The following is a 9,052-nucleotide window of genomic DNA, read 5'->3' as shown; positions in this document are numbered from 1 at the left end:
GAGGAGTTGTGTTCCTTTGGAGGAGAAGAAGCATTCTGACTTTTGGAATTTTCAGCATTTCTGCTCTGGTTTCTCCCCATCTTCATGGTTTTGTCTACCTTTGGTCTTTGATGTTGGTGACCTACTGATGGGGTTTTGGTGTGGATGTCCTTTTTGTTGATGTTGATGCTATTCCTTTCTGTTTGTTAGTTTTCCTTCTAACAGGCCCCTCAGCTGCAGGTCTGCTGGAGTTTACTGGAAGTCCACTCCAGACCCTTTTTGCCTGGGTATCACCAGTGGAGGCTGCAGAACAGCAAACATTGCTTCCTGATGCTTCTTCTAGAAGCTTTGTCCCAGAGGGGCACCCACCTGTATGAGGTATCTGTCAGCCCTTACTGGGAGGTGTCTCCCAGTCAGACTACATGGGGGTCAGGGAAACACTTGAGGAGGCAGTCTGACCATTATCGGAGTTCGAACACTATGCTGGGAGAACCACTGCTCTCTTAGAGCTGTCAGGAAGGGACGTTTAAGTCTACAGAAGCTGTCTGCTGCCTTTGTTGAGATATGCCCTGCCCCCAGAGGTGGAATCTAGAGAGGCAGTAGACCTTGCTGAGCTGCGGTGGACTCCGCCCAGTTCAAGTTTCCCTACCGCTTTGCTTACACTGTGAGCATAGAACTGCTTACTTAAGCCTCAGCAATGGCAGACACCTCTCCTCCCGCCAAGCTCCAGGATCCCAGGTCAATCTCAGACTGCTGCGCTAGCAGTGAGCAAGGCTCCAGGTGCATGGGACCCACCAAGCCAGCCATGGGAGGGAATGTCCTGGTCTGCTGGTTGTGAAGACCATAGGAAAAGTGCAGTATTTGGGCACAGTGTACCATTCCTCCAGGTATAGTCTTTCACAGCTTCCCTTAGTTAGGAAAGGGAAATCCCGTGACTCCTTGCACTTTCTGGGTGAGGCAATGCCACGCCTTGCTTCAGCTCTCCCTCCATGGGCTGCACCCACTGACCAACCAGTCCCAATGAGATGCACCTGGTGCCTCAGTTGGAAATGCAGAAATCACCTGTCTTCTGTGTCAATTTTGGTGAGAGCTGTAGACCGGAACTGTTCCCCAAAATTTGTTTTAAAAGTTTAGAAGTAAGTAGTTGATAGCCATAATCCATATCTAGATGACAAGGATGATTGCAGTATAACAACAGTTCTATGGATCTATACAATAAAAGACCAATGTCATAAATAAAGGCTTTGTTAGCAGTTTTATAAGTACGCTAGACTATCAACAAATGGATTAAGTATATAGATCAGAAGTGTTACAAAAATTATTCAACAAGAAAAACCATAAACTAAAATTGTGTAGTCATAAACTAAAATTGTGTAGTTATGTATTACTACAGAATTTTCTGATTTTCATGTATATTTCATGTAATTTTCCACTGGTAAGGTCAAAATTGTTTTTAGTTGATTAACTGCATCAGTATCACTTAAAATGCTTATTTACAATGCAAGTTTCTTTGGCCCAAATATAGACATAACAGTATCAGAATTTGAAGGAGTGAAGTGGCTATCACATGGGAATATAATTTTTTTCAATATTTCTTTAAATAATTTTTTGTAAGCCAATGTTTAATACATTTTTATTTGAGTATAATGACACAACTACTAAATGCATCTGCCTTTCCTCCTTTTGTTTTAATTAATTCTTCTCATGATGCAACACCATTTATTTGAGATTCATGCATTCTAATTTCTCTTGTAATATGCCGAACCAATTATATTCTGTGTTTTATCCTCTCATATTCTCTGACGTTTTCTCCATAGGATATAAGCACGATCAAATCCCAGCAGCTCTTTAAAGCAAAAAATCTAAATTATTTGCAATTCCATAAAACTTCCATGGTCTCTGAACTATATAAAGGACTAAACTGTTAAATCAGACTTACCTGTATCAGACATCTTGTCCAGTGTTTAGCTTTACTAAATTTCAAAGATACAGGAAATTAACAGCCACAGATGGAGCAGACAGTAGTACGGGATTCTTCATACATCTCCCCAGGTCCTGCTTCCCTTTATTAGATGCAGTTTATAAGTGATGTGGGTGGTTTACATCACTTATACAGATGAGACTAACTTAGTTATGAAAAAATATACATTTTATATTCAGATAGTTATATTGCTTGTTTGACATTTCACATGGAGATTACCTTTCATAAATCTATACATTTCATGTTTGTTAACCATAAACAATCAGTCCATAGGCAGTTAGACTAAAAACATTCCCTAAATAAGAATTCTTCCAATATCAAAAATAATCAATTTTGCAAGCAATTGTTTATCAACATGTATATAAGAACATTAGACTGGGTTATCTGTCGTTTTCCCTTCCCAGGAGCATACTCTCCCCTTAGCACAGGAGAGAAATAGTTTGCAAGCCAGCTGCTTCATTCCTTCCTTTTTAGTCTAATTCTTTAAATTTGCATCTATTACTTTTTCACTATCATATATTGACCTGTTACCTTTTCTGTTCATTGAATTAATATTTTTAAGAAACAAATATAAATTACTATTCATTTTGATATATAAGATAATTTTTCCATCTTATTTTACAATATTCTCTCAAAGTAAATAAACTGTTTTCCTCAAAATTTACTCCAAGAAGTGACAAGATCCTAGGAAACAAATTTGTTTTTTACCTTATGAACACTATTATGCTTTTAAGTTTCTGTTTCCATGTTGCTATGCTTTACATATCTGATAAAGTATTCAGTGTAATAATCCCAACTTGGCTTTAAATTGCCTTCTAACTTCCACTAGATTGTTCCATATTTTCATATAACTTATTTTTATTAGTTTAAAAACTTCTCACTGTTTCTAGGTATCCAATAGCTAAGAACGGTGCTCAACGAATAGGTAACAAGAAAACAGGAACCTAAGTCATATGGTCACAGGGAAATAAATCTTGCCAACAGGAGAACTTGGAGGGGGACCTTGAGCTTCAGATACACTGTAGTCCTGGCTCACATGTTCGATTTCAGTCTGGTAAATTCCTAAGCAGAGGAATTAGCAAAATTATATCTGATGACCCTAAACGTGTGTTAAGTGCTAGGTTTATAGCAAGTTGTTACACAGAAATAAAAAACTAATGTAAATTTTGGTGCTAAAAGTGGGATGGTGTTCTAGCAAATACCTAAAACTGTTGCAGTGGCTTTGAACTGGCAGTGGGTAGGAGCTGAAAGAATTTTGAGGAGTGTGATAGAAAATGCCTAAATTGTCTTTAAAACACTGTTAGAAATGCTGCTGGTAAGAACCAGAAGGAAGTGAAGAATGTGCTACCAGAAACTGGAGAAAGGTGGATACTTGTCACATAGTGACAGTAAGCTTAGTAAAATTCTGTCCCACAATTATGCGCAAAGCAGAACTTGTAAGTAACAAATTTGATACATAGTTTAGGAGATTTTCAAGAAAACTGTTGAAGAAGCTGATTTTTTTCTTGCTGCTTATTATAAAATATGAGAGGAGAGAGACACATTGAAGAAAAATTTGTTGAGCAATACAGGGACCAAGGCTAGGTGATTTTGAAATATGCAGCCTCGCTAGCTGGTAATAAATGCCAAAAGTCAGAAATGACTGCTGAACATTTGGCAAGGAGAAATGACAGAGAAACAACAAAATATAATATTTTATTAAAACCCTAGGAAGATCAAAAGGTCATATATTCGGTATACAAAACATTTTTTCAGAAATAAAATAAATAAATAAGACACCTCATACAGTTGGGTGCCCCTCTGGGACAAAGCTTCTAGAAGAAGCATCAGGCAGCAATGTTTGCTGTTCTGCAGCCTCCACTGGTGATACCAGGAAAACGGGGTCCAGAGTGGACCTCCAGCAAACTCCAACAGACCTGCAGCTGAGGGGCCTGACTGTTAGAAGGACAACTAACAAACAGAAAGGAATAGCATCAATATCGGCCAAAAGGACATCCACACCAAATGACTCGTGGATTGCAACCAAACCAAATAATTTCTAAAGCTTAAGGAAACTGACTCCCTGTCCTCTCTGCAGAAGGCTGTAATAGTAAAGGAATTGCCTTTCAAAGAGCTGTGGCTGTAACCTTTGCCTAGTGGAATAAATACCAGTGAAGTCTAAGAAGGTCCCCAAAATTCTTTAGAAAATTGTTTATATGGAGACACTCCCAACTTGTATCAAAGAAACAGGGAATGTATAAAATGGAAAGAGGTTGCCAGACCATCAAAATCTACTGGAGGGAAGTAAGTTGATAAAACTCAACTGCAAACGTGTACTGACCTTTATGACAAAGGATGACTCAGACAGCAAAACTAAGAACAAAGAGAGTAGAATGGAGAGCCAAGGAAAATTATTCTCAGATCTTAAAGTCTAAAAAATGGAGTCTGCACATTTGCCTAGCTTGATTTCAGAACTGCTGTGCACCAGTGACTCTTTTGTGTTTCCAGTTGCCTCCCTCTTTGATGTGTTTAAATCAATGTCTAAAATTGTTTATTTTTATGTCTGCCTTACAATGTACATTGATAGTGTTGTCAAGTTTCACAGTCCCACAGATGGCTAAGAACTATGTCTAGCAGTAGAATTTAGTAGCTTACACTTAGAAACCTCACTCACACCTAACTTACATTATTTAAATGATGCGATTTTAGATTTTGAGTTGATGCTATTATATAATAGTGTTAAACTCTTGGGTTTTGGGGAGGGTGTATGCTGCATGGGGGAGGAAGACTAATTTTTTAGGACCATAAAAAAGACTGTGCTAGGCAAAATTTTAAGACAGCCTTCAGGATTCCTACATGAACTTATAAGCAATGTTATTAAAAAATTCAGTGCTTTTACTTATTATTTGTTTTTTTGAGCTAGAGAGTATTGAGAGTGGTGTGTTAAAATCTCCAATAATTGTTTATTTTTATATTTCTCCTTGTGGTTTTGTCAATTATTTTTAAGTGTTATGTTTTTCGCTTTACATATCTTCAAAATCATAACATTTTTAAAATTATGGACTATTTTACCAATATTCTCCACATTTCTTAGGATAATATATAGACAAATACTTCTAAGATATTTATTAAGATTGATACACTAGCTATGTTCTACCTCAATTTTTATAGGTTTTCCCAGCATTGAGAGTTTCTACGTAATCATGTCACTTATTTTTTATGCATCTTTTATATGGCATATATTATTTGATTTTTAAAATTGAATCTAATAATTGATTCTTGATAAATAATTTGTTCTTGATAAATAATTCTAACTCATTTACATGCATTTTCTAATTAACATTAAATTAAATTTTATTATCTATTGTTTGTTTATTATTACAATGTCCACTAGAGAATCTTTACAGGCTTAACTAAACATCCAAACTCACAGTATTAAAAAGGTCACATTTGGCATCAGATTTAGTTAAAAGGATGTAGAAAAGAAAGCATCAGGTATTCTTTACCTTAGAAGTGGTCTTTGAGGCCGTTTACACAGCTCTTCAGAATCTATTCTCTGATCTCTCAAGTAAGCTCAGGAGAAAAGAGACCAGCATTATACCCATGATGTGAGATTAATTTGGTTTTGGAAAGCTCTTACTATACATGAGCCAATATCTCCTGTGGCAACCAGAAGAATGGCTATTAGAATGGCACGAGCTGCATCATCAGGAAAACACAAAATTCTGGCTATGTCATGATACTTGTAGTTTTCATGAGTTCAGTTGCAATTTACTAGCCAGTGGAAAATTTTACTGTAAGTAATGCTGCCTTCTGATAAGAGTTGCTATTCCAATTTTATCAGGGCGTCTCAGAGTAAAAGGTAGAAAGTTAATAAGTTAAATTTCTTCCAAAGAATAGAAAAATTTCTTAAACTTAACCAAAACCACATTTTCTTTTTCCCCTGTTTTCTCCTTTTCTCCCTCAATTGCTTATATCAAAATATTTATATAACATTTTACTGGTTTGAAAAATTCTATATTATTATTTTGTTCTGATTATCTTAATATAACTGATATTAACTTATTTTTGTCTATTTATTTCTTAAGCTTAGCAATATTAACATTTCATCCAGAAACTAAAGAAGCATATTTCCACTGCTTCTCTCTGCCCATTCTATAGCATTATATCACTAAAACATTTTAGCTAGGAAAGCTGTAGATATTTTATTCTCTTTCTTAATGTCGTTGCTTATCTATCAATAAGCTTTGCTTATTGAATTACTTTTTCTTCTCGTAATTCTTTTGTTCTCCATAATTTATTTTTTCCTTTGCCATAATACTTACTCCAAGAATGTTTTCATAGAGGACCTTCACGTAATAAATATTGTGAGGTTGTTTATGCCAGAGACTACTTTCACTTCTTCCGTTCATTTAATTAGCAGTTTACCCGGATATACACATGATAGTCATATATTTTCTTGAATAAATGTGATACAAAGAATTATGGAATGGTCTGCAATATTCCTGTTCCTTGGAGCACATAACTTGTGTAATTTCCTAACTTGAATGTGAGCAGTGACTGTGAATGTGATAACATGTTACTTCTGTTTATGTTTATGCTGGCCTTGAAGAAATAAGCTGCTGTGTTGTAAGAGAGGCCAAATGGTAAAGATGAAGAGTGGCCTCTAGAGCTACAAGCAATTCCAGGCCAGCAAGGAAATGGAGATCTTAGTTATGCAACTGCAAATAACTTAATTCTGCCAACAGGCTGAATGAGCTTGGAATAGAACTCTGAGTTTCAGGTGAAAAGACAGTCTGAATGACAGCTTGATTTTAGCTTTAGGAGATCCTGAGCAAAAGGTCTAACCTACTCCTACACAGACCCCTGATCCAAGACAATTGCAAGATAATAAATTTGTAATACTTTTTAAATAAGACAGTCAGTGGTATGGATTGGATTTTGTCTTCCCAAAATATGTATTGAAGTCCCACCTCCCAGTAACTAGTATCTGTGAACATGACCTTATTTGGAAATGGGGCCTTTGCAGACATAATCAAGTTAAGATAAGATCACTAGGGTGAACCCTTTTCCCATATGACTGGTGTCCTTGTAGGAGGGAAATTTGTACACAAACATTCATGGAAAGGAGAATGTCATGTGAGAAGATACTGTGTGATGATGGAAGCAAAGAACATTGAGAATTGCTAGTACAGTAAGTCAGCAGAAGCTAGGAAGAGGCAAAGAACGATTCCCCCCATACATTTCAGAGAGATAGCCCTATTGACATCTAGATTTCACATTTCTAGCTTTCAGAACTATGAGAAAATAAACTTATGTTGTTTTAAGCAACCCAGTTTGTGGTACTTTCTTAATCAGTGCTAGAAAACCAATACAATAAGTTAGTGGCAATTTGACACACAGCAATAGAAAACAAATACACCAGATTTTGTGGAGTAGTCTCATGTCAAGTTAATTATTCTTTTATTGCTTTTCTGAATATTTTAGAGTATCCTCACTTATATGTGGAATCCTTGGTATTTTTAACTTTAAAAAATTGTTTCTCATTTGTTAACTTAATCATGTGTGACATTTGCAATTATTTTCAACAAAAGACTGTCTTTCTTTAATTCTTGGAAACTTTTGCTCATTATTTCTGAGAAATCGTGTAAATTTGTTCTTTCACTGTATACTTATGAAACATACATACTTCTATTCATTATATATCACATTTCTGAAATTATATATTTTATTTATTTATTTATCTGTTTGTTTGTTTGTTTGTTTATTTGCGATGGATTCTCACTCTGTCACCCAGGCAGGAGTGCAGTGGTGTGATCTTGGCTCACTGCAACCTCCATCTCTCAAGTTTTAATGCTTCTCCTACTTCAGCCTCCAGAATAGCTGGGCCTACAGGCACATGCTACCATGCCCAGCTAATTTTTTGTATTTTTAGTAGAGACAGGGTTTCACCATGTTAACCAGGATGGTCTCAATCTCCTGATCTGGTGATCTACCCACCTCAGCCTCCCAAAGTGCTGGGATTACAGGTGTGAGCCACCGCGATACTGTATATGTGTGTGTGATTTGTGTGTGAATCTGTGTGTATGTGTGTATATAATTTATATCATGACAATAATAGTAACAGTAAGATATTTATCTAATACTCAGTTTAAGATTTAGAATGCTAATAGCCTTAAAATAGCCTGTGTGCCCTTCTATAAATATTCATTCTATAGACTATCCAATGTTGATTATTTGAGAGGACACCTTTTGTACAAATATGCCATTTGTCAACAACTGGAGGTTCCATATTTAATTTCATGGATTAATTTAAGCAATATATTTTCTCATTTAAAGTTAGAATCCCTAATTAAATCTTGGCTACTTCACATTCTAATTACTAGGGCTTCCCTCTAGGGTTGAAATGTTTGGCTGGTTGAAATTTTAAAAAAAGAGGTACGTTTTCTCTTCTCTATCTTTTTTTTTTCTAATCTATTAAAAAACTCTTTAATGACAGTCTGACATTATCTAAAACTCTCATCTTATTGGCTTAAAGTATCACCCCAGTACTCCATTTCAATAAAACATTTTCCTTGTTTTGACTGTCAATTGTTGCAAAGTATTGATTGACAAGGACCAAATTCAAACAATTAAAACTATAGATGGGATTTGTTTACTATGCATAAGAAGTTTAAAAATTATGTTTGAATACGTTTATATACACATGAAATGCAATCTCCATCAAAGCTCATCTCTTCCTATGCCCACCGTAGTCACTTGAATAACATGCTTTACTCACGAATATGATAGAATGTATGCTGTTTGGATTAGATAACAATCCTGGAGTCTCAGTTTAGGATCAGCAAAGACCTGGGGAAAAGCCAAGGTCTCTCAAGCCTTCATTGCGTATTTTGGTCATTTGATATAAATCATCATTTATATTATTTTCAAACAAATTAAGAATTAGGTGGAATAAGAATCAGTGAGTGAACAAAACCTATACTATCCCTTTAAAATTCCATTTCAATCTAAATTTACACTCACCTTTTTTATCCCCCTATACCTTTCATCCAGTGTAGATTTAGATACAACTAGTAGTGTTTCTAATTGTATAAAACTTACATGTAATTA

The sequence above is a fragment of the Colobus angolensis genome, unplaced genomic scaffold (assembly GCF_000951035.1).
Source record: "Colobus angolensis palliatus isolate OR3802 unplaced genomic scaffold, Cang.pa_1.0 Scaffold153, whole genome shotgun sequence".
Lineage (NCBI taxonomy): Eukaryota > Metazoa > Chordata > Mammalia > Primates > Cercopithecidae > Colobus > Colobus angolensis.
The sequence above is the reverse complement of the archived record's forward strand: the minus strand, read 5'-3'. Positions refer to the sequence as shown.